Genomic DNA, 25,437 nt, shown 5'->3' with positions numbered 1-25,437 from the left:
CCTGCCCACGGCAGGAAGGCTAGAACTAGATGATCTTCAAGGTCTCTTCCAACCCAAACCATCATACAATGGAAAAGGATTTTAATCGTGTGCTTCCAGAAACACCACACCACCAGCACCCCCACTTTAGACCAATTACTTTATTTGCAACTGTTAAAAGCTATTTTAAGCAGTTGCCACACACTACTTTTAGACACAGATCTTATTCTCCTTTTTCACAGAAAAGATGGTATTGTGATTAGCACTATTAATTTGGATTTGGAAAACCTGGGTTCAGTTTTCAGCCTTGTCACAGGCTTCCCAGTTAAGGCCTCAGGTACATCACTTAAGATGCAAGTGTCCCATGTCAGGTGTCTAAAAATTAGCTGATTAAGTCTCACATAGTAAGCCCAGACTCCTTTTACAGTGACTGGAAAGGAAAAGATACCTACAGAGAGCAGTCGATCTCACACCAAGACAGATGCTTAAGTTAGGTCAAATGACTCACCTTTCTGAGGTTATTTAAAGTTCAATGAGATGAATCTCATCCTTAATCTTCCTCTGCCATTGATCCCCATCTGTCATACAGGATTTATGTTTCACCACATCCATAGGACACTACTTTGATTGGCTCCTACGTAATATAAACTGACTGCCTCATGTGTACAAAGTTGTACACTTTACAAAAAGCTAATCCCAAAATCTGCCCAAAATCTTCAGGACAGGTTATGTCAGCAGTTATGGTTTTGGCTTTCCAATTGTTTCACCCATATATGCTATCACACATTACAGTAAGACTAGATGTTCTCTTGTATCATCTCCTCATCAAAAAGGGCGAGAAGAAATCTCCAATAATTAGATAAACCTCCAGAGAGATAAGCTGGCTCCTGTATTGGGGAAGCTGATGTAGTAGAACTTGGCTAATTCCTCTGTCCTTTAGAAATGGCTTTCTGGCATGAAGTTGCTACTTTCCAAAGTATTACTGGAGCCGGAACTAGTTTTTCTCCTTTATGTGAGATAAATTCCTTCTTAGCTACACATGGCTGAAATCCAGCCCCTTTGCACATCCTACCTGCAAATAATTCAAATCCCAATTGTGTAAGTGGCATTATGCCAAAAATAGTTTTCTTTATTAGCAAGCCAAACAGTTTATCCTGTTTTCAACTGGAAAGTGGCAAATCATATAAACAAAAAAAATAGAAAAATTCCTGTTTCTCAGTTAAAACTGATAGATCCATAAGTTATACCAGGATGAGGGTAAAGAGGCTGTAAGGAGTAACTCAGCATAGTATCTAATTATAGCTCTAAACTGAGTGTCCGAGTTCCCGAGTATGAACAGTACAACCTTAATGATCGGAAAAATATACTTATATCTAACATAGTGCCTAACAGACTAAAGTTCACATTTTCAAGTATGAAGTTTCTGTGACACAATTAAAATCCCTTTGAAGAAGGCCGATATGGTTACACCAACAAACTGTTTATTGATTTCTGGCAGCCTTAAATAATGGCACTTTTTCAACATTTGGGCTAATTATTATTTGTTTTGCACAGCAGTCCACGTCCCTAGTCAAAGACCTGGATTCTATTATGTCAGGCCCTATTCTAAAGGGACAAGACTGCAGAGCAAACACTGCTTCTCACAAACATGAAGCAGCTCTTGATGAAACAGCTGTCACTGGTTACGACATGGTGAATTCCAAATGTGGGTTAACAGAGGATATGGAAAGGTGAGCCATCACTGCCAGATCTTTTCCTTTATTTCACGCAAAAAGAGGAGAAACTTGCCCACTACACATTAATATTTTCGCAAAAAAAAATTTTAAAAAAATCTATTTTTCCGATGTGTCCAAGCAAGCAAGCAGCCTAGAAAACCAAAATAGTCTGAAAAGCTTAACTAGCTATTCTAAGTGACGGAGACAATAAGCATCTTTTTATCCTGCCTTGCAACTCATCTAGAAGTGCTTTGAAGAAACAAAAATATCTAAATTTCTGGGATCCAGTTCAGCTTATCCAGTAAAAGGAAATATGATTTTCTGAGAAATACATTAACGAGAATTCTGGTCCAAACAAGCCAGAATTAGATGTAAAATATCAGGCCAAGTCCAATGGAAAAAGCAATGGGGCCCTAAGCAGTTGCTTTGTAACAGGAAAACATTTCAGTGCCTACCCATTTCAGGCTAGCTCTGTGCACCTTATCCAGGGGAAAAAACTCATATATTTACTACCGTTGCAACTGATAGATGATGTACTTGCTTTGACTGTATCTACATTTGCAAGGATGCTGGTCCCGACTGTAAATACACTTTTCGTATGTTAGTCTTGGGGACCAGCTAACTAGCAGAGACTAACTAGCTAATGTTGCTTCCAATTCTGCTACACAGGGTTTATGTAGGTCACTTATCTCAGCACCAACACATACCCTTGGTCATCACTACCCATACAGCCACTCCACTCACATGCATCACTACAAAGCCCATTACCTTTAATTCCTTCCAGTCATATTACAATTTCATATACATACCAAAAACATATACATTCAGTAATAAAGAGGCAACAACTTTAAATTACAAAATTGACTCATCATAATCAATAAACTTGCTGATGGTCTTCAAGGGTGAGAAAGTTCCAGTATATTGCCCAACTATTTTTTAATAAGCACTACGGTGTGAGACAATGTAGAATTGTGCTTAGTGTTTATTTACAATACTCCTCTTAAATTTTATACTTAGAATTTATTTCATATCATCTCTAAGCCTGATTGAAGTAACTACCTTTAAGTCTCTCACCAGCACTGTGGCTGTAAGTAGGACAGGCTGAACTACTATTTTTCACTGTTTAAGGATAAGTGCTTATACTGCCTCATCAGCATAACTGCTAAGCTACTCAAAAAATCATCACAACATTTACCTCAAAAGTACCCATGAAATAGACAATATTTGGCCTAACAGAAGGGGAAAAAAAAAACTTGAATATTTTGTTGATTATAACCAATTGAGTAAATCTGCAACCAAGCTCAGGACTCACTACACCCACCCATGGCCTTCTATGTTCATCCTTTCAACTTCACCTACTTAAAATATCTAAAGCCAATACCGCAAACTACGCTAAGAGGTTGTGTTTTTCACCTGCCTCAAAGAGAATACTTTTCTTCATCATAACAAAGGTTGAAGAATAAAGGCTGAGTGGAAGAAAACAGTAACACCTCAGACTAAAGGATTCCAGGCTTTAATCCCTTCCAGCAAATAATTTAGCTTTATTCTGTGAATCAGTTAAGATCATTGAACTCTTGTTTTATAGCTATTCTAAGAACCAAATTTCAACCCAAAGCAAATTAAAGTCTCACAGTTTCATGTTAATACCAAAAGGAAATTTCAAATCTATAAATAGAATAATATTGGCAAATTCCATTAAAATACCAAGTATTTTTCATTTCACCTATATGCAATACATACATTTTTTAATCTAGTTAGTGAGTACAGATAGCCATGAGCTACCTGAAAAGGCAGAAATAGGTTTTGGCTTTAGAGATAGTTTTGAATCCTTCAGTAACAGTGTAGGTAGTCCATTATGCTTGCAGAAGTCTGGTTCATCACCTTTAATGGTCATTTCACTGGTTATTGGATGTTGCTTTGGAAGCAAATTGACACTACATGGACAAACAGTGCTCAGTTCAAAATCCTGAGTTCTAGCTGCTTGATACTGAGATAAAATATTTATTACTATTACTATCATTCTAAAATTGCAAGATTTGTGCCTTGCTCACCTATAACAACAGAGAACTTCCATCAATATTTATAAAGAATCATTTATTCCAGAGTAAACAGCTCACAATTATTAGCCACTGTAAGATTCATAAAGCCAATATATTGTAAAGCCAATATAGGATATCAAATATTTAAGTAGGTCTAAGTCATTATTAAAACTGGACACACATTTTGAAAACGGCAAATGCCAGAAAGAACTCCAGCATGTGACATCAGGTAGTTTTGTCCCAGATGACTTGAAGTTTTCACTTTTAGCATTTTCTCAGCAAGCTGAAAGAGTGATAAATACAATACACATTAATACAGGAAGGAACCTTTCAGTCCTGTTATGTAGGATTTTAAAATATAAAACAAATGTGCAAGATAATAGCAACAAAGGCCTTATGTGGCTATGCATATCACGAAGAAGCAACCGACCTTTGTCAAGGTCACATGACTATTTCCCGGTGTTTCTCTGCTCTAACTAGCAGCTAAATAAGCAAAGAAAGCAAGCAGAATCTGAAGAGCAAGTGCAAGATAACTCCTTGTTACTAGCACTATGTATACTTGTTACTAATATACGAAAAACTACGATGAAATTAAAATGAAGGGAAAGATAAACGGCCATCTACTGGCAGACTTTTCCTAAGGAAATATGTATGCTGCAGATATAGTTATCAAATGCAACAGTTTAACAAACACTATTTTAATTAAACACTTGGGTGTTAGATAAGAGGTAAACTCGAATTTCAGGATCCAGAAAGCCAGCAACATAACCATTGCTACTGTCGTAGTTTAAGCCCAAGCAGCAACTAAGCACCACACAGCTGCTGGCTCATTCCCCAACCCCAGTGGGATGGGGAAAGAATCAGAAGAGTAAGAACAGGGGAAACTTACGGGTTGAGATAAGAACAGTTTAATAACTGAATTAAACTAAAATAATAATAAATTGTAATGAAAAGGAAAATAAGAAAGAAATAAAACCCAAGGAAGACAAGCAATGCAAATAAACAAATTTCTCAATTAACTGATGCCCAGCTTGTCTCTGAGCAGCTGAACCCCCCCTAGTCAATTCCCTCCAGTTTACATGTTGAGTATGACATCATACGGTACAGAACATCCCTTTGGCCCATTTGGGTCAGCTGTCCTGGCTGTGCTGCCTCCCAGCTTCTTGCGCACCTCCAGACTCCTCACTGGCAGGGCAGGAGAGGCTGAAAAGTTCTTGACTTAGTGTAAGCACTGCTTAGGAACAACTAAAACACCAACATTACTTTCATACAAAATCCAAAACAAAGCACTACACCAGACACTAGGAAGAAAATTAACTCCATCCCACCAAAAACCAAATACCCTCATGGTCAAAAATGTGTCTGTGCTCCACCTTCATCTCAAATACTCAAGGACATACCTTTGGCAATTCAGCGGGAGGACATTCTCAGAGATGACTCTTACCTCCCATTTCAGTAGGCCTTGTTGGACCATCTCATAGACACTTGTTGTGTCTATACCACTAATTAACCATCCATGGCTTCTCACATGGAAACAGGACATAGAAGTGTCTCACTACGACAAGTTTACCTTGCTGCAAAGCAGGTTCATGACAGGGTTCCCTGGCTGAGATGCTGAGCTCAACAATTGCCACCTGCACAGCCAACTCCAGAATAGGCTTGAAAGAAGAGAGTCCTTCAGGTAGCACCTGACTGATGGGCAATTGCAAACTAATTAAGGTCTATTTACACAAGCCTTGGCCAGAATGATGGAACACGTTATATCGGTGCTCTCATATTTGAAAGAGTAACAGGCATCTCTATTTAAACAGAATCCCTATTAACAGGAATTAAAACAATTAATAGTTTTGGGACACAGAGGAACAAAATAAATAGAAGGAACAGGCGTCAGTTTCAAAGGACTTTAAATCATGTCTCAAAGATTAACAATAGTTGGATAAACAAGGAGAATATTTCTTGTCAGTAAGAAGAGACAAAATAGGATTACAACATATAATGGCAGCTTAAAAAAAGTTCAGACAGAACTTCGCACTACACGAATAACATGTCACAACATCTTTTACAAAAAAAATACAATTTAATCCAAGAGACATAATACGAGTAAATGGCAGCAAGTTCAATGGGTCGGTGATTTTAAAGCCAGAAGGACAACTGATTATCTGCTCTATTCTCATGGATTAACACAAATCAGAAATCCAGCAACACCTACATCAAATCTAGATCTTGTGCCCTGGTCTAGTTAAAGGAAAGGAAAGGAAGTACTGATCTACAGGCTTCACGTAGAAAAGCATCATCTTACTAAGCTGGCCCACACACTTGTTATTCTGATGGGCAAAAATGGATGCCTTATTTCCAGGCTCAGCTCTCCCAGCATATACGCTCCACCAGGCGGCTGTGTGACTTTTACCTATTAGAGCACAATTTAGTATCTGTATTTCCAGTGTGTGGGAGCTAACAAATCTCTTGACGTGTACAGCTTTCCAAAGAGAATGCAAAGAGCTTATGAGTCTCATTAAGGAGCAGATTTGACACATCTCAAATCACGTAACTCCTGAGTGCCTTCTCTAAGCTAATTCTAGTTGTCCAGCATCCTCTTCTACTCTCAACGCTTCAGCGTTTACAACCGCATATGGCTCCTCTGCTTTTTAAAACAATGACAGATGATGTTCCCCATGATCCTCATGTCTTGTCTCAGATTCACTTTTAGGGGGAATTTTTTTTATTTTTTTTTTTACTGGAAGTAGGCAAAAGTATTGAAGTTCACTTTGTTAGAACACCTGTTTAGATGCAGTAGGATTAGGAACCAAATTACACCAGTCTATAATAGCACTTTTTCCAACTTCACTTCTGATTTTTTTTGCGCCAATTTTAATAAATACTCCTAAATACAGATTTTTTTGGTTTATTCTAGATCATTGTTAAAGGTAATTAATGGAGTGGGAATAATGAAAATGGCAACTGCCCATCCACCATCTCATCTGAAAGCTATTAAGTGAAAAAGTGGAAAAAAATTTCACATGGAGAACAGTGCCCTTCTATAGCACTATTTCTTACAAGCAGAACATCACCCTAAGCCAAATCAAATGCCTTACTGAAGTCAAAACAGAAAGTTTTGATTGGGATGTATTACACTATAAATGTTCAACCTTCAACTACTTGCTAATAGATTGCATCTTCTATCAAAAAAACTATGCCACAAAGTTTTCCTGAAGTTACCACATTTAGCATTTAAAAACCCCCACTCTAATTGTAACTGTCACATTCTCCTAAGAACTCTTCTGAACTCTAAGATTGATAATAGAAAGCAAACAAAACCAGATAATTATAAATAAATATTTTCTGTAGCTTTGGAAAAAAAGTTAAAAAAATATATAATTAATTAAACCTATGTGTTACGAGTAGTCATCAAGTGTCCCAAACACAAACAGTTAGATCTGATGTCTGCCTGTCAATAATATAAGCGTGCACATTCTCTAGACAGCATCCTGAGGTAAAGATTCCTCAACAAATGCCTTATTTCCACAGTGCCTTCCACAAAAGCAGTCCAATTGTTTTCGGCTGCCATATCCACATGCTTATCCAAACACAGACACAAGGGAATCTGCAGGCAATCCTAAATCTCTGAGCCAAGCAGGGTAATACCTTACCAGCTTTCCCATACTGCAACTGCTACACTTATTTTTCAACCACATCCACACACAAAAACAAACCTATAAAATAAAGGTACAAAAGAAAAGTTAATAATAGAACTATTAACAACTTCTAAATAATCACTAAGCGGCTTTGAGGCATGTATCCTCAAGTATTTGAGGCACTGTACTACCCAGCCACTACAACTATGGTTCTATTCTTAAAACAAAGTTACATAAATTTGGATACTACAATAAATCCTGAATGACCCCTGCCAAACTTACAGACATCATTATTAACATAACGAAATTTTTTTTGCTGCTTCTAAATAAAATTCTATTTTCCTGAAATATTATATTAATATAATTAGCCAGAATTGGTGAAAGACAACTGGGGTTTTTTTTGATAAAATCTGGTGAAACTTTTTAAAATGTGTATAGTCTTCCATTTAAGAGAATCATATAACAATTAGCAGATTATCAGATAACATCACACAGGAGGTATATTCTGGATTTAGCTTGTGTTCTGACACATTTCTCCCTGCATCTGGCAAACTTCTGAGAATTTAAAAAATGGCAGCATCGCTCCCTCTAGGATGGAGACGGAGAAGTGTTCAGTGTCTGCTGTTCTGGGGGAACACCTTCAGACTAGTAGTGACAAGAAAACAGAATAAGAAAAATAATCAACTCCCTCATAAGCATTTATAATCAATGGAATACTTACAAAGTGCTACTCATTAAGTCACTAGGGAAAAAGATAAAAACAGGGGGAAAAAAAAAAAGCCAGACTACTCTAAACCGCTCTGATTAGACATTTCTCAGAAGTGACACTAAAAGAGGTGGGTTTAATACAGCTCATATTTAGCCTTCTGTCATTACATCCCACAAAATTATTTTTTTTCTTTTAATTTAAACTAGGTAACTTTTCCCCACACACCGCTTTTACAAATCACTTGGCAAGTCCACGTAGTCCCTGAAAGAGATTGCACGTAGCCTGCTCTTATCCTCTCACCAGAAGAAATCATGAAGAGCCCTTGTCAGTCGTCCTCCTCCTCCCTAATGCATTCTACTCTGGTATCTTGTATTTCTGTAAAAGATATAATAGTATCACCAGCATTTTCCTAATCCCCTCTTTCACTGGGGTGTATTAGGGAGGAGTAAAGCCTGCTCTAGCCAAGATGACATTTGTATATAACGATTCTAAAATTATTTGTTAACATAATGCTTTGTTTATTCAGTCTGGCAAATGCTTTTATTTTAACCTCAAGTATCTTTAGTAAATGTCAGCAGTAAACACAAACTCATAGTTGGCTAATAAGCCTCCCTTATGTGTATTTCTAATTAAGCTTCTTTCCAGATACCAAGTAAGATTTAAAACCAATATATTCTATAGAGAATCAAAGTAAATCAGATGATGAAGGATTTCTCTTCGTGAAACTGCACATTTATATGGGCATCACCAGCAGAGGGAAGGAGATCCTAGTATCCATGCCTAATCATTTCTCTATGCTTTTCTTCCAGATATGCAGAAATATCTTCTTGTCCTTCTGAATTGTATTGCAAACTTTGATGTCTCTTCCACAGCAACTAATAAGGAGTTGTATGCACTCTTTATTTGAAACACAGCTCCCAGCAGGAATTTATCTGTGCGTTTAAATGTGTACATAAATACCAAACCGCACACATTCACACTTAAGTATTTCTAAAACTGTAAACAGACTGCTGAACAGACAAGAAAAGACTACAATATACTAAATAAGAGCTTCATTTTCATATGAGGAAACATCAATTAACTGAGTTCTGTACGGCTGAGTGGCTTAAAAACTTCAGCCAAGACCCTAAGCTGCTCTTTCTTTTTACTTATTACAGGCAACCCTGCCAAAAGACCATAAAAATTGATTTTACGTTTCCAGTCTCTCTATGCTAGCTGGAAAAGTATAGATTTTTTCCCTAGGTTTCTGACAAACAGAACCTTTCCCTTATCTCACACCTTCTTAACTACCACGCTAACTGACACTGAACATCATCTGGGCTCTTATATCTGATTTGAGTTATGATACAGGTAAAAGAACATTTCAGATTGTTTAAATCAAATACTGTTTTGTATATATGGTTTTAAAGGGCTTCTCACCCATCACTGTTAGAGAGAAGGCTGTATCTCACTTGCACTGCTACAGCATACACAGCAAATGATTATTTGTCACATTTGTTTTGGGGAAGTGTTAGAACCGCACTGCTAGTCTGTGAGCTACCTCTTTAAATTCCAGTATCAATCCTTAAAATGGATTTAGCATCTTTTGCATCAAACATTAATAAGGCTCACTTAGGCACTCTTAATGTGAAGGAAAATTGGGCTTGTATGAAATGGCTACATTGGAACATTTCATGCTTTTGCAAGTGCAGGAGTATGATTATTTCCTACAGTATGTCATTATCTTCTGCCCTGTGGTTCTCTTTTAAATTATCTCTTCTCACTCAAGCTGCCTACACTATGTTTTTAAGCTATATAGTTTTCAATTTATGAATTGCATGCATGCAAATTTTAAGCAACTATACCACAAGCCAAGTAATAGACCACATTAAAGTATATTCCCTTCGGACACTACTAATAGAACTACAATTCAAAAAAGCTTGCAAGGAAATCGATACATATTCAACTCTCAAGACACAAAATCAGGTCATCTGTTTTAAAGATAGACAAAAAAATACTATTCTAGACACACGTGTAATCTCCTTACACTTCTCCCAAGCAGGTTGATTTAAGCATGGCAGGAGATGTCATTTCATATATTCACAAAGCAAATTAGTTTGCTGCCTACTTGTCCTTGTACTCAAAAGCTCCTCCTCCCCTTTTCAGAGTCGGTCCTAAAACAATTGTTCATCAGTAACTCTGGATGTCAACCCATGAGGGAAAGGAGTCTCTCCTTAGGTCTACAACTACCATCTTCCGTTTCTTAGGAGAAAGTAACTCTTGGACAACAACAGCAGTTTAAATAGCACATAACAGATTAACACACAACACGGAAGGCACACCGCATAGCTGCTCAGAGGACCAATATCACCGTTGCTCATCAGTAGTCTAGGTTATGGTTTACAACAGGCATGTGTATCTAAAATTACTCTGACCTTTGTACGGAAAATATTATTTCAGAGACAGTGAAATATTATTGCACTACAGCGTTTTGCATTGCGTTTACAAGGCAATAAACAGAGACCTCCTTCTGCTTCACCCACAAATGACTATTAAATAAGGAAAATAAGACTTGACATCCCCCAGACAATCAAAAGAAATGATTTATTTGGATGCCGACATCTGTCTCGAGATTGTGGCCAAGTGCTTTTCTGTGCTCATTTAGGACTCCACTCGGAAAGCTTTTCAGTTACATTTACCTAGAGATTTCTCTCTACCACTTCCCATCTGACAGAAATCACTCAGCTGGGTCTGATGAATAATAGCAAAAGGCAGCTTGTATCAGAGATGATTGAATTACAGATTGTTGAAAGTGCCATAAAGGCTCATTCCAATGACTACATTTAATTTACTTACTATACAGACTACCAGGAGCTGGTAGTCGTTTGATATCTCTATTACGGAAGACTGGAAACAAAAGAAATATTAACATTCTTTGTCACTTTCTTACTACTCTACCTACCAGAGTTTGATAGGCAAAATTAACTTTTAAACAGAGCGCTGATGCCCTGTCCACACGGTGTGCGCAGACGAACCAGACCATCGCCCACCCGAAATGAAAGGAAGGCAAGCGGGATTCAAGAAGATGAAGGCAATGATGTCCGAGGACACAAAACGAAATTGCACGGAAAGAAAACGCATTAGCTCGACAGCCTCTCTAAGTAACGTAGCAAAGGCTCTTTGTAAGGCGATGCCGGAGCGCCGGGGCGCTGCCCTGCGGGAGGAGCGGGGCTCAGCGCTGGGAGAGCCGCGGGCGCACACCGAGGAGCCCCCGCCCCGCCGGGACACACCACCCTGCCCAGCGGCGGTGACAGGGGACACTCGGAGGAACGAGGTGACCGGGCAGGGATGGAAGGAGGGATGGAAAGAAGGTAGGTAGGCGGCAGGCGCCCTGCTCTCACACCCGGGCGGTGCGCGATGGGGGAAAGGGGGGGGGAGGAGGGGGGGGGGGGGAGCGCCCCCTTTGTCTGAGCCGCCCCCGCCGGGAGCGCATCCCCCGCGGCATGTGCTGTGCCCCCACCGCCCCCGGAGCGCCGCCGCCTTACCTGGCAACCGGGGCGGGCGCAGCCGGCTCGTCCTTCAGCCTTTTTCCCACGCGCGCCCCGCCCGGGGCGAGGCTGCGGCGCACGGCGGGGAGCGGCGCCCCCCCCCCCCGCGGCTGCCCCTGCGCTCCGGCGGCGCGACGGGCGCTAAGTTTCAGCGGGCAGGGCAGGGCGAGGAGGGAGGGAGGCGGCACGGGGGCTGCGCGGCGCCCGGGAGCGCCGCCACACTGCAGCGTCTCAAGGAATCCCTCCCGCGAGAGGCAGCCCATCACCCCCGGCCCGCCGCTCTCATTGGCTGCGGGGCGGGGAGACGGGCAGCCACAGCCAATCGCCCCGCGCACAGCATGGGTGGAGCCGCCGCGCCGGCCTCGCCCATCCCGCGGCCGCGCGGTCCTCGACGGGGCTGGGCAGGGGCGGGGAGCGAGGGTGGGGACCGGGACCGGGATCGGGACGGGCATGGGCATGGGCATGGGCATGGGCATGGGCATGGGCATGGGCATGGGCATGGGCTGGGACGGGGACGAGGGCGGGGACGGGGACGGGGATGGGGATGAGTAACGGGGATGGGGATGGGGATGGGGATGGGGATGTGGAGCGGGGATGGTGATGGGGATGTGGAGCGGGGATGAGGATGGGGATGGGGATGGGGAGGAGGATGAGGATGAGGATGGGGTGTCGTGGGGTGAGGACGAGGATGAGGATGAGGATGGGCATGGGGTGGGGTGGGATGAGGACGGGGACGAGGACGGGGATGGAGATGAGGAGCGAGAATGGGGATGGGGATGTGGATAGGGATGGGGATGAGGATAACTATGAGGATAGACGTGGGCATGGGGTGGGATGGGGACGAGGACGGGGATGGGGATGAGGATGGGAATGGGGATGAGAATGGGAATGGGGAGGAGGATGGGAATGGGGAGGAGGATGGGAATGGGAATGGGAATGGGGATGGGGATGGGGACGGGGATGAGGATTAGGAGCATGGGGAGGAGGATCGGGATGAAGATGTGGAAGGGGACGAGGACTAGAATGGGGACGGAGATGAGGATGAGGAGCAGGGCATCGCCACCGGGGCGGTGCTGGGGACACGGCGGCCGTCGGGTCTCCCGGGCGGTGGCGAGAGGAGGCGGCCGTGACCCCGCGGGCTCTGCCGCTTTCCCCCCTCTCCGGCACTCGGTGCTTGTAGCTCGCCCGAGGCGATCGCGACCGGGCATAGTCGTGACTGGCCCCAGTGGCTTTGGTGAGAACTGAACGTGTGGGGTGTTCGGGTAAGGACGTGCAAGGGTTAACTTAATTCCCTGGATCCATCCACCCTGGACTGGAGCTTTGATTAACATTGGTCTGCAAAATGTAACTGTAACAAATTCAATTAAGGGAAGCACATTTCTTCAACTTTTAATTAGATCTACCCTATTTGTCTCTTGTTTAATATAACATAAAAAGTTCCCTGGGTTCCAGAGGGAAATGGAAGTAGATTTAGATGTGAGTTTAGCTCTCATAAAAACAAGGGACTAAAGTTCTTTGTTCCTCAGGAAACATTATTGTTGCATTTATACCCTCAAGGGCGCAGAGGGGAAACAATTTTATCTGCAAAATTGTAAAAATAATAGTGTGGTATTTACGTTGAAAGAGTTTCCTATAACCTTCGACTGTTCACACGGTACTGAACATATAGGTTCTAGCCCAGGCTTGATGTACGGCAGTACAGGGTGCTGCTGAACAGCAGTTGTTGTAGGAAGACTTTAAGTAGTTCGTATTCCGCAACTCTTTAGTTGGTTTCACTTTGTACATAAGAGTCAAAGTTATCTATATTACACCTGAAGATGATAACCAGCAAATGTTGGCAACCAGAGGATCCCCCATGCCATCGTTAGCAGGCAACTGAGAAAGTCAAGGAGCTCCCGGGCACATCTCAGGACTACTATGCCTACAACAGAACATCAGCCTGGCATTCCCCACACGTACTTTGTGGTGGGATTTGCCTCTTAAAATCACAGCCCTTTCCCAGTTCAGTTCAAACAGACATATTCTGAATACATCAGTGCTAGACAGGTGTTCTTAGGTCTGCTAGTTGCAATATGAATTTTTCTTATGTGGGCACATTAAGTCATGTGATGGAAAAGGAAAGTAAATACTAGGTCTTGATGAGCTACGGAAAGGAGGAGCCACCATAATTTAAACTGCGTATGCAGAAGCTACCTGTGCCCATATTACCCTGTGTGATTTAAAACTGTGGCTGTTTTCTCTGAGTACAATAGATACCAAGGACTATTTTCTTTAGCATCATTTATCTGGTCAGTTAAAAACTTCATATATTTCAATGCTAATAATAATGAGGACTTGATGCTGAGCTCCTAACAGCCACACAGCCAGAAGTCTGTGGGAGTCTGGCATCTGCAAGGCATGACACATCATATGCTGACTTAGTATCTAAGCAAAGACCAGGCACGTCTTTTAAACCAAATAGCCCTCTCTTAGTGTATAGGAAGTAAGGAACAGGAATGCTATCTAGCAGTAGCCTTGGAGAGTAGACCATCATTTTCACGCTCTCTTACTGTGGTAGTCTGTACATGATTATTCCACTATACTAAATAAATAAAAGAGCAGATGTGGTAGGGCTTGGAGGGTGGTGGGAGAGATTTTACTTAATCCTTTCTGAGTTTGGGAATTTGCAGTGGAGACAAAGTTACATTCCTTCTAGCACACATGCTTCCTTCAGTTCCTTGCAGCCCCAAAAGCTTATTCATAAAGATCTCCAGTCCTGTGAGCAAGTTGTATTTCTCTACTGCATCCACAAGGAAACAAGTAGTTACTGCCCAGCTGTGGTGGTTAATTAAACCAAAGGAAGCTGTGAAACTTGAGAGATTATGTAAATGTCCTGAATGGGCAAGGATATCCTAGAAGAGCTCACAAGCCATTTGATAAGTGCTTGGAATGCTAACCAAATGCTAGCCACTAAACTCATGAAACACAGATCATTGTATTTATTATTATTATTATTATGTCTTCCACAGTTGTATTAAGGGAAGAAGAAGGTACCCTATCATCAGAATAAAAGAAGAAACATGCAACACCAGCAAAAATGATGTTCCAAACCAACCTATTTTGTTTGGTTTGGTAATGTGTATTACTACATCAAATGAGAGTTTTAAATATTATCTACTATTCAGAAATTCCATTCCATTTTGTACATTCTAAGTACAAATGAAGAACTAGACACTGTTTTATCCTTCATGTCCCTTGTTTTTTATTTAGACTTTGAGCCAAAGGTACAGGAACATCTGGGAAGAATCTGAATGAAAAAAGCAAGATCAGAATTGATGCAATATTTGCCTTCGCCATTTTTATTTTTTATTCTCTGTATACCGTGACGTCAAGATGAAACCTAAGATTAGAAAGCAATATGAGCTATAAAACCTAGATTTTGATTGTAAAATACTCCTCCTTGCTCCAGAAAGAAGAGGAGAGCCTGGGCCAAAGCCAATGAAACTGAAGTATTCCCAGGCCTGTCCTGGCATGTCTTATGGCACATAAAGAGCAGATACTACAATGACAGTCACTGAACGGAGGCAAATTCAGGACCAACGGCAGTTGTGGCACATCAAAAACAGCAGTCAGGGCTCTGGTTTTGGGCCCAAGCTGACATCAGTTTTCTTTTGTGTATCAGCGTTTGTGTGACCAAGTGTCACAACTGCCACAATTAGATGTACAAGGCTTGAAGCCAAGGAAATCATGAGGGCAAATCAGCAGCAGGGGAACGAGTAGATTATATTGGTGGCATGTTCATTTACTTATTTACTTATCTAGCGGAATTCAGAACTGTAAAGTAACAGGGATTGAACTGTGATAGTCATGATGAAATTATTTACTGGCCTTGTGTTGCACAAGACTACAGGTACCTATTTTTAATAGAAAGAGTCTTTTACTTTGTTCTTCAACATTGTGTTATTTTATTCCTTTTCGTTGCTTTTTATTTTGGGAATAGCTTGTATGCCTGAAGGCAAAGAAATTGTCTTTTGCTTAGGGAGGTGGGAGAAATGAATTTCCAATTACAAGACTTCAAGCACACATTTCTGAAGCATCTTTTAGCCAATGAAATGCACACTCTCAATAGTTTTGATTTTTTCTCCAGTTGACTGGGAATCCAAGAGCGGGTATGTAGAGCTGAAAATTAAAAACTTGGAATCCCATTTTGGGGCAGTGTCATCCTACCCTTGATTTCAGTGATTATATATTGATTACAATATATACTGTGTGATGATGATGTATTTAGAAGGCACTTTCTTATTCAGGAAGCCAAGCCTGGATCAGGAGAGCATGAAAGACATGAAAGCGAAGTGACAGCCAAGTCCCAAAAGTGAGAATTAACCTTCAGTAAAATGAATAAATACTGGAGTAATTGTTTAGCTGTAGACAATTAAGCAAAGCATTATATGAAGTAAGTCTTTGAAGATGATTTTTGGAGCAATGTGCAAGGTTGTGAGTTGGATAGAGGGAGTAGAGAACAAGCACTTGGGTTTTTATTTGGTACTAATTCTAGCTAAAAATCAAAGGGTAGTATCAAAGAACTTGTTAGTTCACTGGCTGATGTTTGTCTAAATGTGTCATTTGATTTCATTGTTTCCTTGTATTTGATCTGTATACATCTGCTGCTGCTTCTAAGTGTTTAGGCAGGGATGGTCTCTTTTAATCTGCATTTGTATAGCAGCTAACACAAGAGAACTCCTGCTCTGTGCCCAGGCCTCCTGGACACTGTGGCAAAATGGAAATACTTTTTTACGAGGGAGTGTTGAAGTGTAGTCAAACAGACCTGTATTTTCTTTGTACGGATGTCAGTGGCATAATGCAAGGACAGATCTGAGTCAGTGTCAGTCTGTTCCCCTGTAGATGGTGCCCCTACTTCAGGGATTCTCTTTTGGGTTGACAACTCTGCATTCTTAATCTTCCTCCCCACTTTGAACATCAGTTTTCACCAAAGTTGTACTCAGGGTGGTACTCCAGAAAAAAGGCCTTTTCAGTGCGGATAGGACAAACTGGACTGAAGTTCTGGTTTCCTTTTCAAACAGAATCTACTGTATAAAACAACAAACCACTGAACCATTACCTTGCTGAGTGCCCATATATTATCCATCTCTAATCTTGCTTTATGGCAGTAGACATTATGGCTTCTCCTATGTAGAATTTCTGATTACTCGTGAGCATATGCATCATATGGATGAATGTGTAATAAAAAGAATGGGAATTGGGATTTCTAATTTAATTTTGTGGAGCTGTCCTTCACAAAGCGCAAGGAAGAGGTGCGTATCGACAGTGTTTCCTCTGAGGAGAGGGTCTTAAGCAAGGTCTTTTCAAATGGATATGCATGATTGTCACAATGTGCATAAATGAGGACATTGTCTCCAATACAAAATAGGCGTAACTCCATGTGGAGACACTCAAATGAACTGTCTGGTAAGTGCAAAATATACTTATAGTTACACCACCCTGAGAGTAGAGTGAGGGTAAATAATCCATGTACTAGGGTATAGCACTGAAATGTGGATAAAACCTTATGGCTTCAGGCTTCCTGAGTTTCATCTCTCTAATTTGAGATCTCCACAAAACCTTCACCATGCAGCAGACATATAACTAAAATCTCCCGAAAACCATCCCAGACATGAAGCATGGCAAATTCTCCCATCTAGCTATGCAGAGTAGTCCCAGAATATCCATGTGAAGAAAAAATGGGGTAGAGTTACGGGGGTAAAAACCTAGTTAATGTATTTTATATTTCAGAAAATACTGTGGAATATCAGTAGCCTGATAAACAATTCCCAAGGGAGTTTGTTTTTGTTTAGGTCACACCGCCATTTCATTCAAAGGCACAGTGAAATTACCCTAGCATTTATATTTAAAATGCCAAACCATAGAAGTGTCAGGACTTTTTTTTTCAGTAGTCACCATTTCATCATATTTTCTGTCCTTTCCTTAAAATGTAGTTACTTCTCTTATAGAAATGCAATCACTGTACAATTCTGATGTTCAGACTGTTTTTGGGCTTAAAAGCTTGCAAAACACATGGCTAAATGAACTGGAAATTATATATCATTAATATAATTAGGAGAAAAGAATTTTTAATTTCAGTTTCCTCACAGCTATGTTTATGCCAGTATGCAAGACAGTAAACTAGTTACCTCTCGCAGTTTGGGCTGTCAGCAGCACCATTTTGTTTGCAAACTAAAAAGCTTGTTTTGTTTCCCACGTTTTTTCTATAGCATATGGCATAACCTTCAAATTACATGAATATAGAGGAATAGAGCTCTCCAACTGTAACAGGGTTGTAAAGATGATAAGGTCAACGGTAATGTCTCTTCTGCAGACTTTGATAGATATTTATCCAAGTCAAAGGTGAATTTTTATTCATTACAGTATGTTAATATTAAGAAAAAGGCCTTTATTGTTGTTTAAAAACTTACGCAAAGAGAAAATAAATCCTACCCAGGGAGCCTAATTCTCCTCAGAGTTCCACATGTATAAATCTCTAGTAAGAGCTGCTGTCTTAAAAGCATGGTTTTCACAACTGCTATCTTCTATAAAACAAGCAATCTTAAAGACCTAAAGAAATTAATGTAGTAACGCATAATCTTAATACAAGTCCCAAGTTTAACTATAAAGTTTTAACGGAACAGAAACTCCCGTTGCACACTGGGGACATAGTTTCTTCCTTACTCAATAATTGTCACTTAGTCTGGGCCAAGATCTTCTTCCCTAAATTCTCATAAATCTGTGAATGAGAATCCCCTATCACCTTCCTAGTGTTTTGCTTTTGACCTTTCTTCATTGCCAGTCCTCTTACCCTCCTTCTTCTCTTGTCCTTCCTGTTCATCTGGGAATATATTTTGTGATAACATTATCAATCCTAAGTGAGAAATGGTCTGGACAGTCCTCTTAAGCCTTGACATTAGACCTGTTTCTGCAAGAATCAGGATTGGTCCTTTTCTCTTTGGAATGAAGGTAAAGCCTTCAGTCAGATTTATGACTGATGGTGAAGTACAGTAATAGATTGTTCCTGTACTTCATCATCAGTCATAATTCTGTCTGAAGGCTTTACCTTCATTCTTCAGCAGAATAGAAAAGTCACTTAGCCATTAGTTTGGTTTTAATTCTTGTTTGTGTGTGAACAGAAGTAACTAGTCAGCAATGTTATTTAATGGATGGAAGAAAAAAATAAAATAAAAAAGAATAAAAACAGACTAAGAAGCCATTTAGAATGGAGATATGGTATAAAGATTCTTATCGCCAGAAGCTCTTCCTTCCCCACACTGCAATTGGACTATAAGCTTCCTAGCTTAAGCTCAGTAATTTGATCCCAGAGAAAAGTTTAGCCCACAGGAGTTTTTGGTACTGATTAGTTTAAGGATTTTGACCTATATCTTCTTGTTCTTAAGTGTGGATTTTCAAAGAAATGGTGATTTTATATGGTCTTTGGTGTCGGAACTCTAAATCAAAATGTTCTTACTAAAGATGAGAACCTAGATTAAGTTATTCTACGACTTACAGTGGACTCCTTCGTGCACTAACTTTCTTCCTTCTGCTAGAATCTATGACCCACACTTTCTCCACCATAATCACAGAAAGGCATTATCATCATTATTCCCTCATAACTACGATGGTATTTGTAGAATAACCTCAGAGATTTGTTAGAGCAACAGTCATTCCTGCTAAGTTTAAAAAGGCCTATTCAATGCTAAGGGTTCTTTTATTAACTCACTCTTCAGTTTGACTTTCCCTCTGAAAGTTATTAAGCTTTATCTCTGACTAAATTGATTTTTTTAAGGTAACTGGTCATGCCGTTTTTGTCTTACAGGGGTTCATGAAAATGTCCACATTTGACTTTTTCCAATAGAACTGTATAAGCTTTTCTTCCCTTGTACTCTGATTTAAATAGAACTTGTTTGATTTTTCCTGCAGCCACTTCTCCTAAAAACAAACCTTGACAGTTTTCTTTGAGGAAAAACAGGCTATTTGCTGAAGTTATTTACAGTTTAATTGCTGGTTTAATTACGATCTAATGCCTCGTTTAGTGTGACACCCTCTACTCTGCAGGCTGAGCTGCGATAGATTACGGGAGTCACAGTGGCGATAGATTCACCTCTGTCTGGCGCTGGGCAGCCTCATGCTGCTGTCAGCAGACTTGCCCTGAAAAGCCACACTGACTCTCTAGTGATGATCAGAAAACAAAAAATGTTCTGACCAAACTAATTGTCAGTATTTCAATATTTTTGTGGGTTTGCACTCCCAGTTTTTTGCCACTGACTCATAGTCCATTGTTTCTGTGCTGCCTATACATAGGTGAACGCATTCAGGAGCTGTCCTAGCAAAGGCATCTCATAGCCTGAGTACAGAGACTAAGGGATACTTTTGGTGTGTTTTGGCTCTCTTCACTATGGATGCTAATATATCATGTCTGACCAGCTTATAGTCCTCCAAGAAGATCTCAGCAACCAACATACACTTATGTAAGGACCCCTAACCCTCACTGCCATACTACAAAGACCTGTATTTTTAGTACACAGAGGATCCATTTGAGGTTCGGTTCCTATTTCTGGTGCTGGTTAGACAGCTATGTGAGATAAAAGATTTGATGCATCCAGGTGCTAAACTTCATAGTCATCAAAGTTTGCTGCTAGTAGCATGTAGCAATAGATTTATAAAATAACTTTGTTTAGGAGACACCTTTAAGGGTCATCTTCTCCAACCACACGCTCTAAGGAGATCCAGATAAACAGGTTCCTTAGGGCTTTGTTCAGTCAAGTTCTGAGTGTCTTGAAGGCTGAAGGTTCTATAACCATCTAGGTGGCCCTCCACTGGCTTCACTCCAGGGTGTCAAGTGTCTTCCTTGTACTGAAATGCCCAAAAATGACATAGTACTCCAGATGTGGTCTTAAAAAGTACTGAATAGAAGGGGAAGATTTCTTCCCTTGACCTCCTGACTTTTATTTTTCTGATACAGCCAGGGATGTAATTGGCCTTTGCTGCAATGGCACACTGCTGATTCATGTTCATGGTTCAGAGTCACAGCTATAAATTGAAGAGCTGAAAGGCTGTACATGGACGTACCCATCCTTGGTCAGAACCAGCCAAACTGGAGCAGCTTCCCACACCTGCTTCATGAAATTTGTGTCAGGAAGGCCATGAGCTAACCTCTGAGGGGCTGCAACTATCCCTACTGTTATAGGGCTGTGTCTCCTAGGGTAGTGATCAGCTGGAGATACAAACACCATTTATAGCTCTGAAATGTCAGTGAAGCTGCGTAGTACCTGGCACTGGAGTATAGGGATTCCTCTGAAACCATCAGTCATGGATATTATATGGGAGGTCTTTGTGCATCTCCGTGATCTTGACACAAGATTCTCCTAGCTCAAACTAATGAGCAAGTATGACTAAGCTTGGAGGGGTAATAACTTCCTTCTTAGATCAGGATCTCCAGATAAGTATGTCAAACACTGGGCAAATGTGATTATTCTTGTCCTGAAATTCAGTGTCATCCTGAAAACCTGCTTTGATCCAAGCCTGGAGAGTGATGTTGTTCCACTAGCTGGAAGTAATTTCATTTGTTCAAAGTTGCCAGACAGCAAAGCATGGACTGCACCCAGATGTAGCTATAAGCCAGTTTATACTGGTAGAAGGTCAGGACTTGCTTAACAGATTCTGTCCTGGTTTTCCTGTTAAAGGAATGGAAATGAATAACTGCTCACAGGCAGATTCAGAGTGCCTGTGATGCGCTGTGAGTCTTTGGGAAGCAGAGAGCATTTGGGACATTTACAGCATGTGTTTGAAACAGATATTGAGTGTCAATAAATGCAAAATAATGGTCTATAATGATCTATAACTACTAAGATTTTGTAGTGAAGGGAAACCAATGTAGGACACAATGTGCCTCCTTGATGAATTCTGCAGATTGCAGCAATGTGAATGCAGATGGCACACACGCCTTGGATGGAAATTTCAGTGTGCATCAAGGTACTGCTTCCAAAGACAGTACATACTTTGTACATGAATCACCTTAGCAGATTATGTATAGTACCTATGTGCAACTCTTGGTGTAGTTCATGAATCAGCTTTACAAATATATACGTAGCATGTATATAAAACTCTTGTTGTACATCTAGATTTATACTTAGCCTTTTCATGTTCATTCATAAAATCCAACCTTGGAATAGATATCTCAGCACCTTTTCATTGGAAGCTTTTTTTCCAAGCTGTCATGCACAGATTCATACTAAGATAGGAGGATGGTACTTTTATTTTCTACAAGAAAATGTTATGTTCTCTATGCTCTCTGATATGCTTATCTCTACTACAGCAGTAGGAAAGCTAGTACAGTAGTAGGAAAGCTAGTATAACAATAGTTAAAAAACCCCAATAATTTAATATAAAAGTGAAATAAAATAGTGTATTTTATAAAATAAACCAAAAATAATGTATAAAGTAAAAGACAGTAAATAAAGTAGCATAACTAGTATAGCAGTAATAGTATAGTAAGAAGTATATATACTATAGCAGTATAGTATGAAGTAAATTAAATACTAAGGCTAGTTTAGCAATAGTAAAGCTAGTATAGAAACGAAGAGACTTTTCTTTTGGTGTGCAACACACTGTGAGTTTAAAGTTTGTTTTAGAATTGGGGTTTGTGCTGTCTGGAAAAAGATGAAAAAGGCTTTTTCCAGTGTCATTCTTTTTAACATCAAGGCATTGCTGGAATAACCTGAAGCAACATTAAAAATATGCAAGAGTCTCTTTCTAGAACTACAGCTTTAACAGTTTTAGTAACAGTTCCTTCTATGGTACTTTTCCTCCAGAAAATTGTGTATGTTTACTTTTCTACTTAAAAAATACATCAAATGCATTCTTCCATGACAGAAAATATAGCAAAGTAATCTTTGCCTTCAGATCATACCACTTGATCCAGAGTTGGAGAGTCAGCTGAATTAAAATTCTTATAATAAGCCACAGAGAAATGACTAATATCATGGTAAACATAATCTCCATAGCTCTTGCTGGAACCATCAGCACTCTCTGAAATCGAATGTTATTACTATTAATCATCAATATCCTCTACCTTGGGATGTAATTTCTAAGGTGATTTTCTCATCAGTACTTCTTTTTTCAGTTTTGGTTCCTTATCTAGACTTCTTTATCCTTGCCATAATATTTATAATGTTCCACACAGGAACTGTAATTAAACCTTTTCTTTGCTCTGTGCCTTCAGCCTCTAATGCATTGTATAATTATAGTCCTAAAGTAGAAGAGTGAGAATCCACTAATGTAAACTTCTGGGAAGGTTTCCAGAAGTACATTCTGATTTGAATCATGTAATCAATTGCAGTGACAGACGACTATGCTTATAATGGTATTCCAAGATCCCTCTGCAGATATCGCGGGAATCTCGGACTCCTGTGACATAGAATTTGTAAAATGGAGCTCTTGGTGAAAGAATCTGAAGTCTGAGGATGCTTATGACCACTTCTCTTTCCACTTCTTCGTAACTGAACCTACATCTATTTTTAATTGGTATGAAGGTAATTCAGATATTTTCTGCCCTTTGTTTTTCATAATGTCAGAGAGATGTTTGGCTGTAGGACTACAAGAGTTTTGTTATGGTGTTGTTTATTTCTTTCAGTTTCATGTCTTTTTTGTATTCAACTGTATCTTTTTAGTCCTGTTTCTCCACATTTTTTTTCTCCATTTTTCCTTCACTAATACCGTGTGTAATATTTAAATTGCATTTGGACTGGACTTCCTGTATGTGACTCATTCTATACAGATTGCATTACTTAGCCTAAATTTTCCATTACTAAACTCCTCAAAATATCCATTGCTTACAAGATGACTGACAGTTTTGGGACATGTCCTTATTGTTTTTCATTTGGACATTTTAATGGTCTCAAGGCGCGTTTAATAGAACATACATTTCTCCAATTAGAACTAATTTTGCATGGTGAAGCTAGTTTGATCTTTGACTATCCTAACTTCTCAAATTCAGACCTTTTAGTTAAATGCCTTAATTGGCTTCTAGTTCTCTATATATTCACTTGATGGCATTGACCCCAAGAATTCATTTGGACATCCTATTTTCGCAGCCTAATTTAATGTCAGCTTACATAGCTACTCCAAAACTGCTGCATCTCAGATTTCTTTCTAGAAATTGCCTTTATATTTTTTTGTATCCCCTTGGCAAATACCTGTTAACACTTCATTCAACTTTAAACCAACTCATATATTAAAAATAGAATAAATTTTATGTATGTATTATCTTAAGTTGTTTAAAAGGAAGTTTACTGCTTTTCCTTAAAATCCAAAGAAACTCATATGTAGAAAGGTACAACATCACTGGTTGTAGCAGCAAAAAGCTCTGTTTCTAAAAAAATTTTCACATCTCAAGGATACAGACTGACTGTTGGTTCTTGGCAGAACCAGTTTGCTTGTAAAACTAAGGAAGAGTTGGAACCTATGTTGCAAACGCAGAGACATGCTTAGGGAAGGGTCATCATGGAGTGGGAAACAGAGCCACAGATTTACACAGGTTCAAATTTACCTGAGAACAGAGATCCACAGTACTCTTACCGATGCTCGAACTCTAATTAATTGAAGGTAGCAGATCTGAAAATGGCAGAAAATTCCCACTGGAAATCTTTTGGAAATACAAGGTAGAAGGGTGGTGGAGGAGGGCACTGAATATACTGTACATTCAGGTTTCTATACTATAGCTATGTCTGTGCCAGGATACCCTGACTAGCACAGTTTTGTCAGGGTTGGATTTGTAGTGTGTAAGGGCTCTCGGTGATACACCATTCTGCTGCTTCTGGGCTTAGGAGAGTAAGCCTAACCACACTCAATCGGCCAGTGTCTTGCGTAAGAGGCTTAGAGACCACATTCACATCGGTGCTGTCCTCAAACAGTACCTGCCAAAACAGATATAAGATGCATACTACTCAGAAAAGATTCAGTTTTAGAAACTGATTTGCGTAATGCCCTTCCCAGCAGCTGTCAGTAGCTCCTAGGTTGGGCCAGAATCACATAACATGCTGCTCGTATATTAACTCTCAGATGTTTTCTGTTATTAAAATGCCAGTCATATTATATCACTAGAACATGTTTAGCATAACTGTTTTGCATTGGCATCCATATGTTTCTGATGGGTTTTTTTTGCATATCCTTCTCTCTCTGATTCAACCATGGTTTCAGTCTTCTCTCCTACCATTTTTGTTTTTCAATAATTCATTGCTTGTAGTTCAAAAGTTAGTTTGCATATCTTTTAAAGCAGATCTTTCTCTTTCAAATTAGAAGAAACGGTAGAATTAATGTAACGTAGCTGGGATTTAGGTAATTGTATATATATATTTATACAGAATTCAGTTATTCTCTTTTTCACAGTAAAAATTTGTAAGCTATTTTAATGACTGTTCCCCAAATCATGCATTCTACCATTGCAGAAAACAAGTTGCTTTGTAGACAAGTTGCGCAGAATGTTGCGACATGATATGAGTCATGGAGTTTAAAACTACATTCCAAATTAAAATTAATATACCATATTTCATTTATTTGTTGTATTTCAAATGCACAGTTTATAAAAAGTGGTATGCCTTGGCGTTGTAATTTACCCATAGTAAAACATTAAATGGAAGTAAAAATTCTGCTTCAATCAACTTAACTTCCCTTGACATTGCGCACTCTTCCCAGCTCCACTCACCCTCAGGATTTTGTGAACATTTTAGATTAATTTTTTACTTGTTTTACATTTGTGACTATCATAGAAACATATTCAGTAAAGCTTGAAGAAAACAGCACTCAACGTGTGAA

At 39.8% G+C, this 25,437-nt stretch overlaps 1 protein-coding gene and 1 long non-coding RNA gene across 5 annotated transcripts in view; one reads left to right on the top strand and one right to left on the bottom strand.

The window, feature by feature from the left end:
- SYT1 (synaptotagmin 1) overlaps positions 1-11,857 on the bottom strand; it is a 350,955-nt gene extending 339,098 nt beyond the window's left edge. For 3 of the 4 annotated variants that reach the window (XM_054064261.1, XM_054064263.1, XM_054064260.1), the window contains exon 1: positions 11,599-11,857. The gene's annotated coding sequence lies outside the window, so the exon portion shown is untranslated. The remainder of the gene's footprint in view (positions 1-11,598) is intronic. The other variant, XM_054064259.1, reaches the window with a different exon arrangement.
- A 10,209-nt stretch (positions 11,858-22,066) lies between these two features.
- The window catches only part of LOC128851952 (uncharacterized), a 107,974-nt gene continuing 104,603 nt past the window's right edge, over positions 22,067-25,437 (top strand). The window contains exon 1 of the long non-coding RNA XR_008449473.1: positions 22,067-23,156. This is a non-coding gene — a long non-coding RNA (uncharacterized LOC128851952). The remainder of the gene's footprint in view (positions 23,157-25,437) is intronic.

The sequence above is a fragment of the Cuculus canorus genome, chromosome 1 (genome assembly GCF_017976375.1).
Source record: "Cuculus canorus isolate bCucCan1 chromosome 1, bCucCan1.pri, whole genome shotgun sequence".
NCBI classification, from domain to species: domain Eukaryota; kingdom Metazoa; phylum Chordata; class Aves; order Cuculiformes; family Cuculidae; genus Cuculus; species Cuculus canorus.
The sequence above is the reverse complement of the archived record's forward strand: the minus strand, read 5'-3'. Positions and strand labels throughout refer to the sequence as shown.